Source organism: Pinus tabuliformis, chromosome 2_2 (genome assembly GCF_031772625.1).
Source record: "Pinus tabuliformis cultivar Carrire ecotype Pingquan chromosome 2_2, CPIR1, whole genome shotgun sequence".
NCBI lineage: Eukaryota > Viridiplantae > Streptophyta > Pinopsida > Pinales > Pinaceae > Pinus > Pinus tabuliformis.
In genome coordinates this window covers 1,110,940,438-1,110,961,348 of record NC_142300.1, presented here as the reverse complement: position 1 = coordinate 1,110,961,348, position 20,911 = coordinate 1,110,940,438, and positions in this window count along the sequence as shown.

The window sequence follows — 20,911 nt, the reverse complement described above, 5'->3', positions numbered from 1 at the left end:
GCCAGGCTACAAGTAGCGCTGATCGAGGGATTCAAAAAAAAATAAAAAAGAACTTCACATAGGGCTAGACTTAACACAACAGAGGGTGTACTAAACCAAACAAGCACACAAACCAAGCTAATGAAGCTTTCCAGTTAGGGAGAACACACGAAAAGCGAGCTAAGAGGGAGAAATCAGAAGGGCAAGGCACAGTTCTTATGATCTAGGGTAAACCCTGATCTTCACCTACAAGAATTGGCGCGACTGCCTAACTAATAACACGCACCAATAGGGGGTTGGTACAACTGTTTTTTTAGAAACTCGTGCTGATCGGCGCGACTGTTTTTGAGAAACTTGTGCTGATAAGTGCGACTGTCAGAAAAATAAAGGTGTTGACTGAGGATTCAAGGAAAAAAATAAAAAATTTCAAAGGCAAAGACCAGACTTGCCACTGCAAATTTCGAGCTCAAAGCAATAAACTAGGAAAAGCAGAGAACATTAAAGGGAAATGGTGATGCTAGAAAAGTTCACACAAAACCATAAAATGACAATCAATCAAACAAAAGGATTGGCTCCCCAGCGAAGTCGCCAATTTTTGGTGTAGGTAAAATTCTAAGTGCGGACACAAACAATTCCTCTAGCCTGAGAGCGGGTCTAGCCACAGACAAGAAATTCTATGGAAGATTTCCTTAGGTTAGAACCAATTAAGAGGGCTTACCTCTTAGTACTGTATCTATTTGATGACGACCTTGCTTCCTTGCTCCAACTATCTTTCGTTCCTTCTTGCGAACACCTGAAACAAGTAGACAACAACAAACAACAACCATGATAATATACAAATTGTATTCAACCTACTTAACAAGTCAAAAACAATAAGCCATAAACATGTGAAATGACATCTTATGTAGGAAATCAATCGATAGTTGCATCTTTATTAAATCAAGAAGAAATTACAACCGACTTCTTGACGTTGTTGTTCTCCTCTTACAAATGGGGGTTCCCACACACTTCTACTATCTGTTGAAAATAGCAACAAGAAATGATAAAAATAGAATCGAGATATTCCAATTTAATTTGTCCTTGAATTAAAATAGAATTTAGTATCACTATCTGCTTGGAAATAATTAATTAATTCATTATGGATTAATTAGTTGGAGAAAAGTTAGAAGTCTTTCTGAAGTCATGCAACAATTATCCCTTAAATTAAGAAGATTGTCCCTTAATTAAGGAGATAAGATTGAGTTATATTTGAGTTGTAATTAGTTAACTTAGTTTACTGAGTTAAGTCCAGTTAAATTATTTCCAAACTGTTTGAGGAACTAATTGTGAGTTATCAGTCAGTTGATGCATGCAAGCACTCAACCAGTGTACTCCAGATAATTGAATATTCCCTCATCAGAAACTCATGCATGTCTATTCTGAGAAAGATCCAGTTGAGCTAAATGTCAAGGACAGTGTACTATCAGTTGCATGTGTTTTCCTATAAAGGAAACTCACACATGCAGTCAAGGTAAGGTTCCTTGAGGATTGCACAATTCTGACACTGTGGTAGAGCAGTGTGTGAGAGTAGTGTTCCACTGGGTGAAGGAGAATCATCCCAGAGGAACTGTGCAAGGAAATAGGAGCTTGGAGGGCAGAGAGGAAGGCTTGTGAGAAGCTTTGATTTCCTGTGAGCATCCAGGAGGATTGTACTGAAAGCTGGCTAGCTGTGAGAGCTAAGGCTTTGTATAATTCTGATGTATTTCCACCTTGTATGATAATACAGATAGTGGGGTTTCTTAGCTGAGGCTTTCCCCAAATTATTTTCATGTGTTTGGTTCATTGATTATTCTTCTTCTGGTTATATGTGTTTAGCTTGATCTTGCTCAATCTTTAAGCTTCCACAAAATTGATGGTTGAAGTAGATTATAGTATTTTCCTTTGGTTATATTGCATTATCGGGTTAATCTACAGTCATATTTTCTACATGGTATTAGAACAATATTTGTAGAGACTTTGCAGGATTTCTACATGGCATCAGAGCCAAGTTTATCGAAGCTATGAACAGTATAAAGAGAAGAGAATCCAAAGTTTGAAGTTTGGGGTTGTAGTTGCAAATCGAATTCATATCATACTTAAAATGAGATGGTACATTATGCGACTAATTTCCCATCGAAGAAGTCCAAGAAGGGATCCTTGGAAGGATCAGAAGGTGAGGCATTAGCCTCTCATTCCGAAATGGAATTTACCCTCATCGCATGCATCATGTCATCAATGATGGGTTTTGTTTGGTATCTTGAAAGTGGAGCCTCATTCCACATGACCAACGATAAAATTTTATTCAGTGCCTTGGAGGAGAAAGACCTCAAGATGCGCATAGAGATGGGTGACAATGAGAGGTATAGTGTTTTAGGAGTGGGCACATTTGCTTTTCAGAGGGATCATGGAGCTCCTATCACCTTGACAGATGTGAAGTACGTGCCTGGACTGAAGAAGAACTTGGTATCGGTCATGATGTTGGAGGACAAAGGCTACGATGTTGTCTTCAGTAAAGGAAAGGCGTTCCTTAGACACATCACCACGAGATAGGTGAAACATATTGGTTCATGAGTTAATAACCTATATTATCTTGAGGTTCAAGATGCATGCAAAGCATTGAGGAGAAAGGAAAATATTAGAGACTTGGTGGTTGAGAGGGAGAGTAAATTACCTCTCAACATGCAGCCCAGAAGAAGTCTAAGACAATTGTTGAGGAGCCACAATTGGAGAAGTGGGAAAAGGGATCACATGCAGCCATACCTCTAAGTGTGAGGTCGGGTGATGTGAAGTGATAGTCCCAACAAGGCTGAAGTTGGGTAGGGTCCATCGAGAAGTTTTATCTCATGGATCGTACCTTGCTACGGGAGCCCAACACACATAGTAGCAGGAGGAATTAGTGGGATTGATGTAGTCAAAGATCAAAGTGACAGAGGCTAGAGCAGTTAGATAATGAAGAGCATAGATAAGGATTGACAATAGTACAGAAAGGCAGAGTCAGCAGAAGCGCAAAGTTTTCAGTTGACAGAGGCAATAACAGTTAGAGACTTTGATGACATATGCATCATACTGATTCAGGTTGGATGTTTTTTTTTTGTTTCTAGAGTTTTTGGAGCAACAACACTAGAGAGAAGTGTTTCATGCATAACATTCCAAAGGTTCACGATCAGGATCGAGTTGAATTCCTTTCTTGTTGAGAGGGAGTGTTGAAAATAGCAACAAGAAATGATAAAAATAGAATCCAGATATTCCAATTTTAATTTGTCCTTGAATTAAAATCGAATTTAGTCTCACTAGCTGCTTGGAAATAATTAATTAACTCATTATGGATTAATTAGTTGGAGAATTCAAGTTAGAAGTCTTTCTAAAGTCATGAAACAATTATCCCTTAAATTAAGGAGATTATCCCTTAATTAAGGAGATTATTACCTAATATTCCCATCATACCAAATGCTCTAGTCCTTAATTATTTTGATAAATTATTCCTCTTATAGCCAAGTTTTGTCATTGCTACAACATCCTCCAAACTTTTGGCCTACATCCAAATTTTGGAGCTCACTTTGACCTTGCAAGTTATCATTCTAGTATTAGGAGTCATTCCATGTATATCTTATAAGTTTTTCTAGTCCCTTTGTGAAGAAAATTAAAGTGTCGTCTTTTAGCATGGGAAGTGTTGCACATCACAAAATTGGAGTTATGGTTCATTTCAAGGGGTAAATTTGGTGTCGATGAGCCCTAGTTATCATATGGACATGTATTAAACTCATTCCCAAAGTTTCATGCATTGTTGCACTAGTGTCGTCACTATAGTCGCAAAGTACATCCTAAGTGTCGCACTTGGAGGAGAATGTTGTTTTGTCATCACATCAAGAGGATCATGTTGATTCTAAGTGTTGAGTGTCTAATGTTGTGTCATCAATTGTTATGAGTGTGTGATCATGTTCAAGTCTTATATTTTTTTCACTTATACCTCATTGATCCCACACTTAGTCAAATTCTGGAAAGCTTTATGCCTGACCAACTTGACCTCGCTCTGCCTCCTTGAACTATGCATTGCACAGTAGCAAGCCTCAAGTTGATCCCTTACCTCTTGGAACTACACAATGTGTAGTTTCTTCCTGAAAGGACTGCACATTTCACAATCACAGTATTCAATCATGGCCTCTTGACCTCCATAATTGTGTAGTTTTTCCCTTCAGCCAGTCTCCTTCTATGAATTGCGTAGTCTGAGTGGGAAATCTTGCCTCACTGAGCTCCTCAACTATGAAATATTCCTACTGAGGCATCCTGAAATGTGTATTGTGTAGTCACAAGCTTTGGTCCCTCAATCCTGGCCTCTAGAATTGTGCACTGTTCAATCCATGAGCCTTCATCTAGTCCATTACATAGTTCTAGCTTAACTGGTGAATTTCATGAAGCATGTTAGACTAGGATTTTTCTACACTAATGTCATATTTTCATGAGTGATTTCTAGTTGCATATACTATATATTGACATGACAAGATTATGATTGACAAGAAGGAGGAGGGGACTATGCTAGAAGACACTTGAGAAGCTGTAAAGACAAGTTGATCTTTGAATAGGAAGATAGAGGGACACTAGATTGCGACAGAAATTGGAAGATCAAGATCATAGTGCAGAATCATTATCTTCAAGCCTTATGGATGAGGACGAGTAAGAGAATGTATCATCTCTCAAGAAGATACAAATATAGCAACATAAATAGTAGCTTGACATTGCCACATCATTAGCAAGTCCATGTCATTATGTCATGTCATGAATTGTTAAGGTGTCTTGTCAGGGTGTCTTATGAGTTTTTATTTTCCACATCATTTGTGGATGTAATTATGTAATTTAGAATATTATGAGAAATGGAATGTAAAGTGGAAGTCTAAGAGTCACCTATAGAATGTGAAAATTCATATAGAAGTCAAAGAGTGTCATGGAATTTGAAAAGTTAGTTGGAAACTCAAGAGTCGCAAGGGAGTTGAAGAGTCATCTCATTTGGCATATATACACCCTCAAAGCTCAAGAAAATTAGGAATTTTCACCTTGGCTCCTACCACTAGGAATTTGAGAGGAAGTTAGTTCTTTTCAAAATCAAGTGGTAGCTCTAATGATCCACTATTGGAGTTGGTGATGTTCATTTTATCAATGTATCTTGGAAGTTTCACTTAATATTTGAAGCTCGTTGAGCTGACACACTTTCATGTGTATATTGTAAATATTATAAGACTATTCTTTGAATATTTGCAGTGTACATTGTTGTTATTTTGTACTAAAGAAATTGAACTATTTCAGTGGATTTGGTGCTTACCCAATTGAATGTGTGTCGTATATGTTTTAACGATCATTACTGCTAAGTGAACTATTTCACTAGTTGTTTAACGATTCCTTTATATGTATATGCTCATGTGTCTTTATTAGACAAGTACTATTACTCTTCTCTTAAAGGCTCACTTTCGTCTCCCTTCGATGAAAGAACCTTGATACATTCTACAATTGAACATTTCAATAGTATACTCACTTGTTCATTTAAAAGTGCATGATCATTACTCTCTTGTGCTAACTAGCGCAACCGAGGAAAATCTTTAAGAAAATTAAAGTCAAGCCTTATTTCTGGAAGGGATCCTATACCAAACAATGTGAATTCTATTTAGGACTTTTCATTAGGGAGACCCCCTTACATGTTGGCGACATCCAACAACGTCAATATGCTGGCACTAGAAGGAGGGAAACCACCTTTTTATAGCTGAAAATTCAACTCATCCTAACAATTCATCATCTGTACAAGGTAGTGATACATTAGGTTCCACTCCAACTCACACTCCTACAATAAGAGGGTCTTCTCATCCTGGTTTGGAACAAAATTTTGAATTTACTTACAATTAGCTCTGGGAAATCCAACCCATCACTCGTTAGCTTACGAAATATCTTGGATTACTTCCTATTGCTCATAATCTTCCTTATATTCCAAAATATAAAGAAAGAGCTCATACTAGTGTATTGGTTTCATCGATGGAATATTTGGTATTCTCCACCCTTGAAGGTTTAGCAGAACCTTTAGAAGGAAAAATTTAACAAGGGGACCTTCCACCTATTGGGGAAGAAGTTGACAAGGGAGATTTTCAATTTTACGACAAGGAGCGGCCTGGTCGTAACAAAGACTTGGATCGTGAAGGGGAAGGCTCTTCTTATTTAGAGCATGAGGAAGAAGGAGAAGGTGAATACATGATGGAAAAGATTTGGATTGGATGGACCAAGGGATACTCACTCTTCTGGATAACCTTCATCGCATGCCCAAACATCTGAAAAAGTTGTTTTCAAAGTTCGATCCAGATAAGAAGACAAAGGCAGCAGAACATATTGATGATTTCTACATGCATTTGCACATGCTAGAGGTATGATCCGGATTTAAACAGGAACGCAATAGATTACAGAGATAACCATAAACACAGAGATGCGATAACCATAAATACAGAGATGCAGCAGAAATAATACTTCATTTCATTAATGGAAAATACCGAAATATGATTACAACCAGAAATGGAAATAAACCAGCTAGGGCGATGGTAGCTTATCTCTGAGAAGAGATGTGCGGCTACATGCCTCTGAACTGTTCTGAACTGTGTTACAATGAGGTTCGAAGGCCTATTTATTGTTGAGAAACAATGGAAAACCCTTCACATCCCGAAACCTAACCCAAGAAGATGAAACGCCAAATTGTGGGCCCCGTTTGGGTAAATTGGTACATCAATTTCCCGGGGTCGTAACTTTGGCATACGATCTCCGTTTGACGCGTACAATAGCTCGTTAGAAAGATCTATCCGAGCACTACCACTTTGGGAAGGGCAACATGGGTCCCCATGGACCCATGTTGCCCCCAGATTTCCCAAAAAACGTCGTTTAGGGCCTCAAAACGGCTCCGGAAGTTCATGACCCGAAAAACTGCTAAAAATAGTAAGTTGTGCTACAATTAAGGAAACTGAAAATACTGAAAGAGACAGTTGTGAGCGTCCAAATGGGTTGGTGGGTGGCCACCAACATCCACCTGGATCAAGGTACGTTTTGACGATGTTGCTTGTAGACTATTTCTATACACTCTAGAAGGTAAAGTATCAGTATGGTATCATAGTCTTCCCAATAATTAAATCCATATTTGGAGGGAGTGTAAGAAGTTATTTTTGGAAATTTTTGTTGACCATAAAACTCATGCCATGTTATTAAAATAAATCGATAGTATTAAGATGGGGGACAAGAATAAAGTAAAATATTTTAATTAAAGATATACTCATTTTTTGAGCAAGTTCCCGTCAGATGTGAAACCCCATGATTCCATCGCAAAATCTTATTAAATAGTTGCTTTTCCAACTAATGTTTCTATGTTTTCAAAAGAGTTGCAAAGGATACTTTGACCTTAAATTTTGCAGAAGCTATTGCTGTTGAAAAGGACTTGCAATCAATTGGAGCTACAAAATATCCTGATGAATTAAAAGACTCCAAATAAATTAGTAAGAAAACTCAAGCCTCGTCCAATAAGATTAAAGAGAAGGATTATTTTGATATGGAAAGCTTAACCAAGTCTTTGAAGTTTCTCACTAATGAGGTAACAAAATTAAATAGGAGGGAAAGTGAGGCATCCACTACTAACAACAAGTATTTTAGGCCACCTTTATTTAAAAGAAACAACAACTCTCAATCGGTAAAATATGCTCAAAGTTCTAACGTAGTGTTCAATGTCAAAAGTTTGGGCATGGAAAATTTTTGTACCTTTCACCAAGAGAAACATTAAGAAAATACATGCCCATGGTGGAACCATAACATGAACACTATGATGACAAATCTTGTTGAAACCTTGTTACCAGAAGAACAACCCAAGGAGAGTGAAGACGTAAATGAACCTACCATAACTGCAAAAATTTCTAGTGTTGGATATGTAGTGAACACGTTTAATTTTATATATAATGATGATAAGAAAAGTGTTGATGAAACAATAGTGAGTGAAGCTCCTCCCCAGTAATCAATTGGCCGTTATAATTTGAGGATAAAGGGACCTATTAATGAGATGGAACTTAAGAATCAATTATTGCGAAGGATTCTACTACCTTCTAATCTAGCTCAAAATTTGTAGAATAAGTCAGGAAGTTCTCCATATTCTAAGAACACTTCCAACAATAATAAAAATAAGTTTGCCACTCCTAAAGTTTTGGATAAAGCTACAACACCTAATCCGTCATCACAAGCTGTTAAGATTGAAATTATTGATTACAACATTGTTGATGACATGAAGAGAGCTTGTGCCAACATTTCAATATTTGAGCTCGAAAAAATAATGGGACAACCAACACTGCTTATCCTGACGCTCTCATTGCACTCTTCATGTTAGGTCCCTATAATACTAGTGATGCCCCCATTAATATTGTAATTGTATCCCTTATTATTATTGTTGTGCCCCTATTGTCCCCATATTACTGTGCCCCACAAAATCCCTCTATTGTTATTTTTGTGCCCTTATATTATTATTGTTAGGTCGGCTTGGTTATATTGTGACCCCTTAGACTCGTATATATAGAAAGGAGGTTTTGTCATTTGAATCATCCAAGAATTGTTCATTTATGTAATGTAAAGGAGGTTGCCCCCTCAAAGAGGCTGAATTATAAGGCATTGATCTATCTTTTCTATCTTTTTGTGAGCTGGTTTCATAACATTTGGTATCAGAGCTTTGGATTCTAGGGTTTCGCTGTCCAAATAGGTCATTGTGGAATTTTCACTATAACTTTTTTTCTGCAACGTTTCAGAAGCGAAAAAAAACCCCATTTGAGATGAAATCACACTAAACCTTGGTTCCGAATTTCAGATCTTTTTGCGCTATATTTGCGGAGATATGATCTAAGGAAGTTGGTCTTTCTGCAGACTCCTGAATTACATTCCAAACAGGTGACCTGGGGAAAATTCTCATAACTTTCTCTCTAAGCATCGAATTGAAATTTTGTAAGAAGTTACAGAAAGAGGATGGACTTTAGTTTCTTGTATATACTTTTTAGAGCCAAAGGTCAAACAATGACATGTGGCACTTCGTACAAGTTCGCTCTTATGGAAAGGTCTATAATTAGGTCATCTTGGGAGATTGTGCATAACTCTTCCTTGGAGAATCCAATTTGGATCAGACTGGTGGCATTGGAAAGAGGATGTAGAGGGCTACTACAGGTTGAAATCTCAAAATTGGATGATCCGAAATTACAGAGATACATCAGATTCAATATCAAGCTCCTACAAAGTGAAAAAAGGTGTGTAGTTTTTTTTTAATTTTTGCATAAGCTTGGTTTGAAAAATTAGTTTGAAGGAATTCAAAGGGCATAGTAAAGCATTATTATCGGTAATTGATGCCCTGAGGAAAGAAAATGCAAACACCTAGTAAGCAACCTGAAATCTCTAGCATGACACATGAAGAAGAGGAAGAAATGCAACATGATATATCAAAATTACGAGACCAAGTGCAAAAAGTGTCACTTGCACAAAAAGTAATAGAATCTAAGATGGATGGTTTAAAGAAAGGTGTATAAGCTAAGATGGATGGTTTAAAGAAAGGTGTAGAAGCTAAGATGGATTGTTTAAAGAAAGGTGTAGAAGCTAAGATGGAAGGCATGGACGCTAAGATGAATGGCATGGATTATAAGATGGAAGAGTTGAAGATAAATATGAATAAGTTGCTACACGAAATGGTCACTAATGGTGAAAGGGTAGTAAAGGAAACTCATGATGAAAACAAAAGAAATGTTAATCATGATTACATAGACTCTAATTTTGGATCGAAGACCCACCATATTCCAAAAATCGATATGAAGAAGTTTGATGGCAAGGATCCCGCAACATGGATATTACAGATGGAGCAATTTTTTGATCTCAATAATGTGAAAAACACACAAAAGGTACATATTGCAACTTTATATTTGGAACCAAATCAGTTTGCATGGTATCAATGGATTTGCTCTCGTAAACAAATTATCACTTGGGCAATTTTTACAGAAGAATTGACAACACATTATGAGGACACAAAAAGCAACACTTTTTTTAGCCAATTGATAAGTCTTAAACAAAAGGGTCCAATAATGGAGCACATTGAGGAGTTCCAAAAATTGAACATAAGGGTTAAAAATATTCCAGAGGAGCAGAGGATTAATGTGTTCATAGGGACTTTAAAGGATAATATCCAACATGATGTTCGCCTTTGGGAACATGATTTATTAGAGAAGGCATTCAGGTTAGCAAGGAAAATGGAAAGCAAAATTATGGCAACCAGGAAGCATACCACTCACAACTATAAAGATGGAAGTGTTGTTGCCCCTAGCCTTCCACAACCTATAAGGTTGACACCACAACGATTGGAAGAAAAAAGAGCAAAAGGGCTTTGTTACAGTTGTGATAGCAAATGCACTAAAGGTCATAAGTGTGCTGAGAAGAAATTATTCTAAATAGATTGTGAAGAGGAAGAAGAAAAGGAGCAAGAAAGGTCAAAAGAAGAGGATATACTCCAGGAACAAAGCCTAGATAAAGAAGAAATGAATCTGACCATATCTTGTAATGCATTGGATGGAATTACCACTCCTCAAACCATCAAGATAGAAGGACAAATCAAGAAGAAAAAGGTAATAGTGTTGATTGATTCAGGAAGTACCCACAATTTTATTTATTGTAAGATAGCAAAAGAATTGAATTGCTTCCTATATCCAACACCAGAGTGTCAAGTGATGGTTGCAAATGGAGGAATGATAAATTGCTCTGGAAAGTGCCATAATATCAAGCTATCCATGGGAGAATATGTATTGAAAAGCCCATGCTTTCCATTCCAATGGGAGGTGATGATGTTGTACTAGGAGTCTAATGGCTACAATCATTGGGTACAATAGCTTTTAACTTTCAAGAACTTTTCATGAAATTTTATGCAGAAGGAAAGGAAGTTGAATTAAGGGGTATTGTAGGGAAACCGAGAAAGATAATAAGCTCCAACAGTATGACAAAGCTTCTAAAAAAGGAACAATGAGGTGTAATTGCACAATTATGTTCGCTATATGTTTCCACATTGAATTCATGTATTGCTCCAGATCTCCAAAAAGTCTTGGACAATCATTCCAATGTATTTGAGACTCCCAAAGGTCTCCCACCTATTCGTGATCATGATCATGCTATTCATTTGATTCAAGGAAGTGTTCCTCCAAACATCAGGCCGTACAGATATCGTATGCCCAAAAGAGTGAAATTGAACGTATGGTTGTAGAAATGTTTGAGGCTGGTATAATTCAACCTAGCCAAAGTTCTTTCTCTCCTCCAGTAGTATTGGTGCACAAGAAGGATGGATCATGGCGCATGTGTCCAGATTATAGGGAGCTCAACAAGCTCACTATTAAAGATAAGTTTCCCATTCCTGTCATTAATGAATTATTGGATGAATTGCATGGATCAATTTACTTCACCAAGTTAGATCTTTGTTCAGGATATCATCAAATCAGAATGAAGACTCAAGACATTCCAAAAACAACATTTAGAATTCATGAGGGTCATTATGAGTTTTTAGTCATGCCTTTTGGCCTTACCAATGCACCTTCTACATTTCAAGGTTTGATGAATTCCATTTCAAACCCTTCCTTAGAAGATTTGTGTTAGTATTTTTTGATGATATACTAATCTATAACAAGTCTTGGAAGGATTGTGTTGAACACATTGACAGGTACTACAACTATTGGAGGAGAAACAATTATATGCAAAAAGATCCAAATGTTTCTTTGGAGTACAAGAGGTGGAATATCTGGGTCATATTGTATCTCATGAAGGAGTTAAGGTAGACCCTAGCAAAATTAAAGCCATTAAGGAATGGGAAATCCCCACATCCATAAAGCATTTGCAAGGAATTCTCGGGTTGACAGGGTATTGTCGCAAGTTTGTTAAGAATTATGGGAAAATAGCAGCACCTCTAACAACATTGTTGAAGAAAGATGCATTTTCATGGACTCCAGAAGCAACAAAGGCCTTCGAAGATCTTAAAGAGGCAATGTGCCAAGCACCGGTCTTAGCTACCCCAGACTTCACAAAAACCTTTATTGTGGAATGTGATGCTTCTGGAAATGGAATTGGTGCTGTTTTAATGCAAGATGAAAGACCCATTGCTTTCGAAAGTCGTCCAATCAAGGAAAAGTATTTACACAAAGATATTTATGAGAAGGAAATGTTGGAAATACTACATGCACTTAAGAAATGGCGACCCTACCTAATGGGAAGACACTTCAAGGTAAAAACGGATCATGATAGCCTTAAATAATTTTTAGAACAAAGATTATCCTCTTAAGAACAACAAAAATGGGTCACAAAGATGTTGGGTTATGACTTTGAAATCATATATAAAAAAGGGAAGCAAAATGTTGTGGTAGATGCACTCTCAAGAAAGGATGAGGATGTGGAACCATTGTTGTGTGCCATTTCTATTATCCAACCAAATTGGATAAACGAAGCAAGGGAGGAATGGAAGAATGATGAAGAAGTGTGGGAACTTATTCGGAAGTTACAACAAGATTCTAGTACATCTGATACAAAGATCGCTTATACCTATGTAAGAATTCCCAAACCAAACAAAAGATTCTTCTGCAATTGCATGCTTCTCCTTTAGGAGGGCACTCAGGATTTTAAAAACTTACCACAGGGTTAAGAAGGAATTTTTTTGGGATGGACTTAAATCTGATATTCAAAAGTTTGTGGCGGAATGTTTGGTATGCCAACAAAATAAAGTTGAAACAATTAAGACACCAGGTCTATTACAACCTTTATCCATTCCAAGCCAACGCTGGGAGGAGGTTTCAATGGATTTTATCACAGGTTTACCCAAGTCTGAGGGAAAGAGTGTCATCATGGTGGTAGTTGACAGAATTACCAAGTATGCACACTTTTGTGCATTATCACATCCATTTAAAGCCAGTACAGTTTCTATGGCATTTATGGAAACAATTTAAAAGCTACAATGAAACCCATAAATTATTGTAAGTGACAGAGATCCCATTTTTACAGGAAATTTTTGGACATAATTATTTTCTTGTCTTGGTACTCAGTTAGCTTATAGCTCATCTTATCATCCTCAATCTGATGGGCAAATAGAGATAGTAAACAAATGTTTGGAAGGATATCTTCGTTGCTTTGTATCTAATAAACAGACACAATGGGTTAAATGGTTGCCTCTGGCTGAATGGTGGTATAACACTTCCTTCCATACTGCAACAAAAATGACCCCATTTATGGAACTTTATGGATATCAACCACCATCCATCACATCATATTTAAGAGAAAATTCTAAGGTTCAAGCAGTGGAACATCACATCAAGCATCAACAACAAGTTCTCCAACTCTTAAAGGATAACCTTGTGTTGGTGGAGAATAGAATGAAACAACAGGCAGATCAACATTGCAGTGAAAGAAGTTTTGATGTAGGTGATTGGGTATTCCTATAGCTACAACCATATAAACAAATGTCCCTCAAGCAAGCTAAGAAGGATAACAAATTGTCACCAAAGTATTATGGTTCATACAAGGTGTTGCAAAAGATAGGTACTATGGCATACAAATTGGAGCTTCCTGCAGCTTCTCGAATGCACCCAGTTTTCCATGTTTCATGTTTAAAGAAGGTTATAGGCGACAAGCTCCCATTTCAAACAATATTGCCAGAACTTGACGAGGAAGGAAAAATTATATTGGAACCGGAAGCAGTCATAGAAACAAGAACTCAACAACTTCGAAATCGAACCATTTCGGAGTATCTCATCAAGTGGAAGAACTTATCCACTGAAGATTCCACATGGGAGGATGAGAATTTTATAGTGAAGCATCCAGGACTACTCAAGCATTGAGGATAACACTTTTCTGAAGGAGAGGGGCATGTTAAGTCCCTATAATACTAGTGATGCCCCCATTAATATTGTAGTTGTATCCCTTATTAATATTGTTGTGCCCCTATTGTCCCCATATTGTTATTACTGTGCCCCATAGAATCCCTCTATTGTTATTTTTGTGCCCTTATATTATTATTGTTAGGTCGGCTTGGTTATATTGTAACCCCTTAGACTCCTATATACAGAAAGGAGGTTTTGTCAGTTGAATCATCTAAGAATTGTTCATTTATGTAATGTAAAGGAGGTTTCCCCCTCGAAGAGGCTGAATTCTAAGGCGTTGATCTATCTTTTCTATCTTTTTGTAAGCTGGTTTCATAACACTTCAGGAGGTAAGTAAGTTTATGCTTCTCAAGTAATGTCTGATAAATCTCACGATATCATCAAATCTATAGTTAATGTTTTCAATTTGAATTATAATACTCTTTTCCCTTCATTTCCCTTAACTTTTGAAATATTTAATTATAATGTCCACAATTGTTTAGTTGATTCTAGTGCATTCGCGAATGTAATGCCATTATCTGTTTCTAAGAAAATTAACGCTAAATGGGAAAATATTGATACATGAATCATACAACTAGACAAATCATTTGTCTAGGACATTGGTGAACTTAATAATGTTCTCATTTATTCATCATCATACCATATAGATCACCAGTGTATAAACAATGTGAATGTGGACATTCGTGAAACCTATAGTTTATTGTTGACTAAAGATTGGTCTAGTAAGCTACAAGTGTACTTTTCAACTGACTGGACGCATTGATGGCTTTCGTATAAGGGAAGAAACAACCAAATTCTATTAGAAAGTGAGCCCTACATGAAACATACCATTACACCACTTGAGGGACATACTAAGCCAAAAGGCTTTGTAGACATCATTTTCGAAAATTGTTTTCTGGAAGTCGATCACAGATATTATCTATCACAACCTTCACCCGTCCCACCAGATACACAGTTATAACTCCTTCCTTGAAACTCGACTGGTGATAATGACTCTTGTATAGTAGATGTAAATATTGTTAGTTTAGGAAATAGCTCTTGTATGGTTAATATTTGGACGTTGTATTTCGATGGTTCAAAAATGAAGGGGGATCTAGAGCTAGTTATATTTTAAAAAATCCACAACAGAAAAAAAATCTGATCTATTACCACTTGGAGTTTGAGCGCACTAACAATGTTGTTGAATATGAAGCACTCATTATGGGTTTAAAGAAATCCGTCGAGCTCAAAGTTCAAGCACCCAAAGCACTAGGTGACTCTGAAATTGTTATGCGAGAGGTGCAAAATACAATGCATTGTGTGTCACCTAATATAAAAAATTATCAACAAGAGGTATGGCATTTGATTTCACATTTCCAAGCTTTTAATATTACTTATGTTCCTCAAAATTACAATGTCATTGCTGATAAATTAGCAAAGGTTGCTGCTAGGTTTTCACCTCTAAGAGATGTATTTTTTGTTGAGATTATTTATAGGACATTCATTCGTGATAACATTACTAAATTTTTCATTTTCAATGACTACCAACAAATACTAGACTTTATGGTGAACACATATGTATTCAAGGATGCAATTATCAATGAAGACAAGCATGAGAAGGCATTGCAGGGGTCAGCTCAATCAAGTAAAGGAAATCCCATGCCCAAGGGCGTGGTATCACTAGAAAAGTCATATGACCTGCAAAATCGGTTTAGGGGCTAGTCAATGCAAGTACTCATAGAATTTCACACGAACAATTAAATCTTTGTTTGAAATAATATCTAAAGTTTGTAGATCTTGGTACTTGTTTTACAACTCAAGAGCGAAAACCTTTTATTTTCCTTTTCAAACGTATCGAGATGTTTTCATGTGGACATATGATGATTTGAAAACTTACGATACGTGAATAATACAACATGTGATTCCCATTAAAGAAGGGGTCAAGCCTTTTTAGAAAAAACTAAGAAAATTTCACCCTACGCTCAAACCCCTCATTCAAAAATAATTAAGAAAGTTGTTGGATGATTGGATATTTTTTAGAGTTTTTCATTCAACACGGAACTCAAAGTTGGTTCTCGTAAGTAAGAAGTCCGATGAAATAAACCTGTGCATTGATTTCCATAATTTGAATCGTGCCTCAAAATAGGATAATTATATAGTGCCATCAATGGAACAAAATTTTCAAATAGTAATGGGGTTGGAAATGTTTTCGTTGTTGGATGGTTTTTCTAGTTACAACCAGATTCTGGTGGTAGAACCCGAGAGACATAAAACCACTTTTAGGACTAAGTGAGGTACATTTTCCTTTAAGAGAATGCCTTTTGGACTTGTGAATGCAAGAGCTACTTTCCAACATGCGATGGAAATCACATTTTACAAATTGATTGGAATTTTTTTTGTAGTTTACTTGGATGATGTGATAGCTTTTTCGAAGAAGAGATATAATAACTTGGGTTATCTATGGAAATTTTTTGAGCGATGTCGCAAATACGATATATCTTTAGATCTTAAGAAGAGATTTGCATTGTTGAAGGGAAATCTCTTCGGCCATCTTATCGCAAAGAGTGTGATAAAAGTGGACCCAAAGCTTGTCAAAACTATCACTCAAATTCCCTTTCGGGTGATAAAGAAAGCAATGCAGTCCTTCTCAGGGAAAACCAATTTGTTCCAAAATTTAATCCCCGATTATGCACAAATAGTAAAACCTCTACAAGAGATGATTAAGAAGAATGAAATATACAAATGGGACAAAAGGGAAAAGGATGCCTTCGTCCATATCAAACAAGCGATCGCAGAAGTCCCAACATCGTACAGTCCAAATTTCAGCAAGGATTTCTTGTTGTACACCTTCACTTCTAACACTTCTCTTTTAGTTGTTATTACACAAAAGGATGATCAAGAGAATGAATGACCTATATCACTCATGAGTGTCAAGTTGCAAGGACATGTTTTAAACTATCCTGCCATTGATAAACAAGCTTACACAGTGTATAAGGCGGTGAAACACTTCATGCCTTATCTTCTGAAAATTCATGTTATCATCTTTGTGCCTCACGAAATGGTTATATCATTGTTTGTTCAACAAGAGTTGGGTGAAATAAGAGAAAAATAGATGAAACACTTATAATAGTATGATAGTGAGTTCAAGCCAGTTCACATGATAAATACCATTCCCTTTGCAAGCTTGCAGCAGAAGCAGATAATACACTAGAAGATGACTCTCTTGGTGGGAGTAGGAAATCGATATGTACAATATCGAACAAGCTACCCCCACTAATACACTAACCTCTCGGTACACATATGTGTGACAATTTCTTGAGCATGGTACCTTCCCTCACATATTTCGATGTGAAAAAATAGGTTTGTTTGACTTAAAGCTTTATCATATCAATTGGTACATGGAGTGCTTATTAGGAAGAACCATAATGGAGTCCTGCTCAGATGTCTGGAACCACCTGATTCATAAAGGATTTTGCATGATCTTCAAAACATACTAGCTAGTGGAAATTACGTGGGTGGTACTACTACACACAAAGTCATGTAGGTCGGTTACTATTGGCCCACACGTTTCAAGGATGCTAATGCTTATGCTTACAAGTGTCCATTTTGTTAGAAGTGTGTTGGTCACAACACAAAGTCAACTGCCCCATTTCAACCCATCATTGTAGAATAACCTTTCCAACAATAGGGATTAGACATCATCAATGAAACCTTTCCCACTCATTGAAGCAACATCAATATATTCTCACTACCACAAACTACTTTACATAGTGGATATAAGTAGTTACTCTTTAGCAAGTGAATGATCAAGAAGTCATCAATTTTTTCAAACAAAATATCATCACTAGGTTTGGCATTCTTACGTCACTTGTTTTCGATAATGCAACGCATTTCTCATTGCTGAAACTTTATGATTTTACATTAAATAATGGAATTATATTAAACATTCATCTAAATATTATCCACAAGGTAATGATCTTGTTGAGTCAACTAATAAAAGCTTAATCCACATTATCAAGAGAATTGTTTACTCTGAACAAAGGAATTGGCATAGTGCTTTGGTGAACTCTTTATGGGATGATTGTGTTACTCCTAAACCTTTTCTAGATACTTATCCTCACTTTTTGGTGTATGGGAAAGAATCCATCCTACCTCTGAACATCTACCCCTAGCCCTTTAGCTTTCACAAGAATCTTGGGGGAAACTGTGTCTTGTGGTTTAGAGTAGGATAAACACACTTTTGAAGTTACAGGAAGAAAGGAGGACAACCAAAGAAACATTTTCCATTCATTAGAGTCATATCAAGGGTTCCTTTGATAGGAAGTCTGCGGGGAATAAGGAATTCAATGTGGGAGACTTAATATTGAAGTGGGATAAATCCCACAAAGAGAAAGGGAAAAACACTAAATTCTAGTCCCCGTGGACCATACCATTTGTTGTTTATGAGAAACTTGGCCACCATATGTATCGTCTCTAATATTTGGATGGGAAGATGGATTTTCTTCCTGTCAATGGACAATATCTCAAACAATATTTTCAATAATAGTCCAGGGTTGTGACCCTACCCTTTGTACATATTTCTTTCCTTGTTTGGAGTTTGTTTGTTTGTTTTGTCATGTTGAGTGTTTTCCATTGTTTTCATTCTTTTATGATAAAACCTTGTGTGAAAGTGTTTGATTTGGTTGCAATGTATGTGGAAAAATGGAAAAGGGCCTTGTGACACCGCAACATTTGGCTAACCCTTCTCCTGACTCGAAAAAATTGTGATATAACTAACCTTTCGATGTGTTTAACTTAGAAAATAATGAAGGAGACTATATCTATAATTGATTAAGTTGGAAATCCAAAGTAATCTACATAGTCAATGAATACTTCTTGAGAAAATAGACCCTACATAAAACATGGACCAAGGCAGAGAAGTTGGAGTTCTACCAGTGCGTTTCCAAGTGTTTTCGTTGCTACAACACCCTCTAAAATGTTTGCCTACATCCAAATTTCAGAGCCTACTTTGACCTTGTAAGCCATTGTTTCTAGTAGTAGGAGTCATCCCATGTATATCTTTTAAGTTTTCTAGTCCCTTTGTGAACAAAATTAAAGTTTTGCCTTTTGGCATGGGAAGTGTCGCACATTGCAAAAGTGGAGTTATGGTTCATTTCAATGGGTAACTTTGGTGTCAATGAGCCCTATTTATCATATAGACATGTATTAGACTGATTCCCAAAGTTTCATGCACTATCGCACTAGTGTCGTCACTATCATTGCAAAGTACATCCTAAGTGTTGCACTTGGAGGAGAATGTTGTTTTATCATTGCATCAAGGGGATCATGTTGATTCTAAGTGTTGAGTGTCTAATTTTGTGTCATCCATTATTCTGAGTATGTGATCATGTTCAATTTTTATCTTGGTTTCACTTATATTTCAATGATCCCACACTTAAGCCAAATTCTAGAAACCTTTATGCCCATCCAACTTGACCTCACTCAGCCTCCTTGAACTACGCATTGTGCACTAGAAAGCTTCAAGTTGATGTCTTTCCTCCTAGAACCACACAATGTGCAGTTTCTGCTACCAAGGATTACATATTGCACAATCACAATGCTCAATCATGGCCTCTTGATGTCCATAAATGCATTATTTTTCCTTAATCCAGTCTCTTTCTACGCATGGGGCAGTGACAAGAAACAAGTTGTATCCCTCCCTTCCTACATTTTGCAATGTGCAATCCTCTAGCCTCTCTCTCTTCTAAACTATGCATTACACAGTCTTAGTGGGCAAGGTTGCCTCACTGAGTTCCTCAACTGTGTAGTATTCTTGCCCAGACCTATAGAACTACACATTGCATAGTCATAAGCTTTAGTCCCTCACTCATGGCCTTTGGAACTACACACTACACAATCCTTGAGCCTTCTTCTAATCCATTGCCCAGTTCTAGCTTAATGGGTGAATTTCATGAAGCATGTTAGACTAGTAATGTTCCAGAATGATGTTGTCTTGTCATCGGTGATTTATAGTTGTAGGTACTATATCTTAACATTACAGGATGATGATTGAAGAGAAGGAGGAGGAGACTATGCCAGAAGACACTTGAGAAGTTGCATAGACAAATTGAATCTTGAACAAGAATATGGAGGGACTCTAGATTGCGACAAAAGTTTGAAGATCAAGATCATAGTGGAGACTCCCTATCTTCAAGCCTTATGGAGGACAGAGAGGAAGAGAATGTATAATCTCTCAAGAAGACACAAAGATAGCAGAAAAAAGAGTGCCTTGAGATTACCACATCATCATCAAGTCCATGTCATTAATGTCATGTCATGTCTTGTCAAGGTGTATTGTCAGGGTGTCATATGAGTCATCATTTTCCACATCATTTGTGGATGTAATTATGCAATTTCTAGTATTATAAGAAATGTAATGTAAAGTGGAAGTCCAAGAATCACCTATAGAATGTGAAAATTTATATAGAAGTCAAAGAGTCTCATGGAAATTTGAAAACTTGTTTGGAAGCTCAAGATTCATGAGGGGGTTTAAGAGACACAAGGGAGGTGAAGAGTCACCTCATTTGTTATATATATACCATCATATATCAAACAAAGGAATTTTCACCTTAGCTCCTACCACTAGGCATTAAAGAGGAAGTTAGTTCTTTTTGAGAGAAAGTGGTACCTCTAACGCTTCACTATTGGAGCTAGCAATGTTCATTGTATCAATATATCTTGGAAATTTCGCTTAATATTTGAAGCTCGTTGAGATGAAACACTTTCATGCGTATATCATAAATATTGTAAGACTATTCTTTGAATGTTTGTGGTCTACATTATTTTTATTTTGTACTAAAGAAATTGAACTATTTTGGTGGCTTTGGTGCTTATCTTATTGATTGTGTGTTGCATATGTTTTAACGATCGTTACTACTAAGTAAACTATTTTACTAGTTGTTTAATGATTCCTTTATATGTATATGCTCATGTGTCTTTATTATATTAGTACTATTAATCTTATCTTAAAG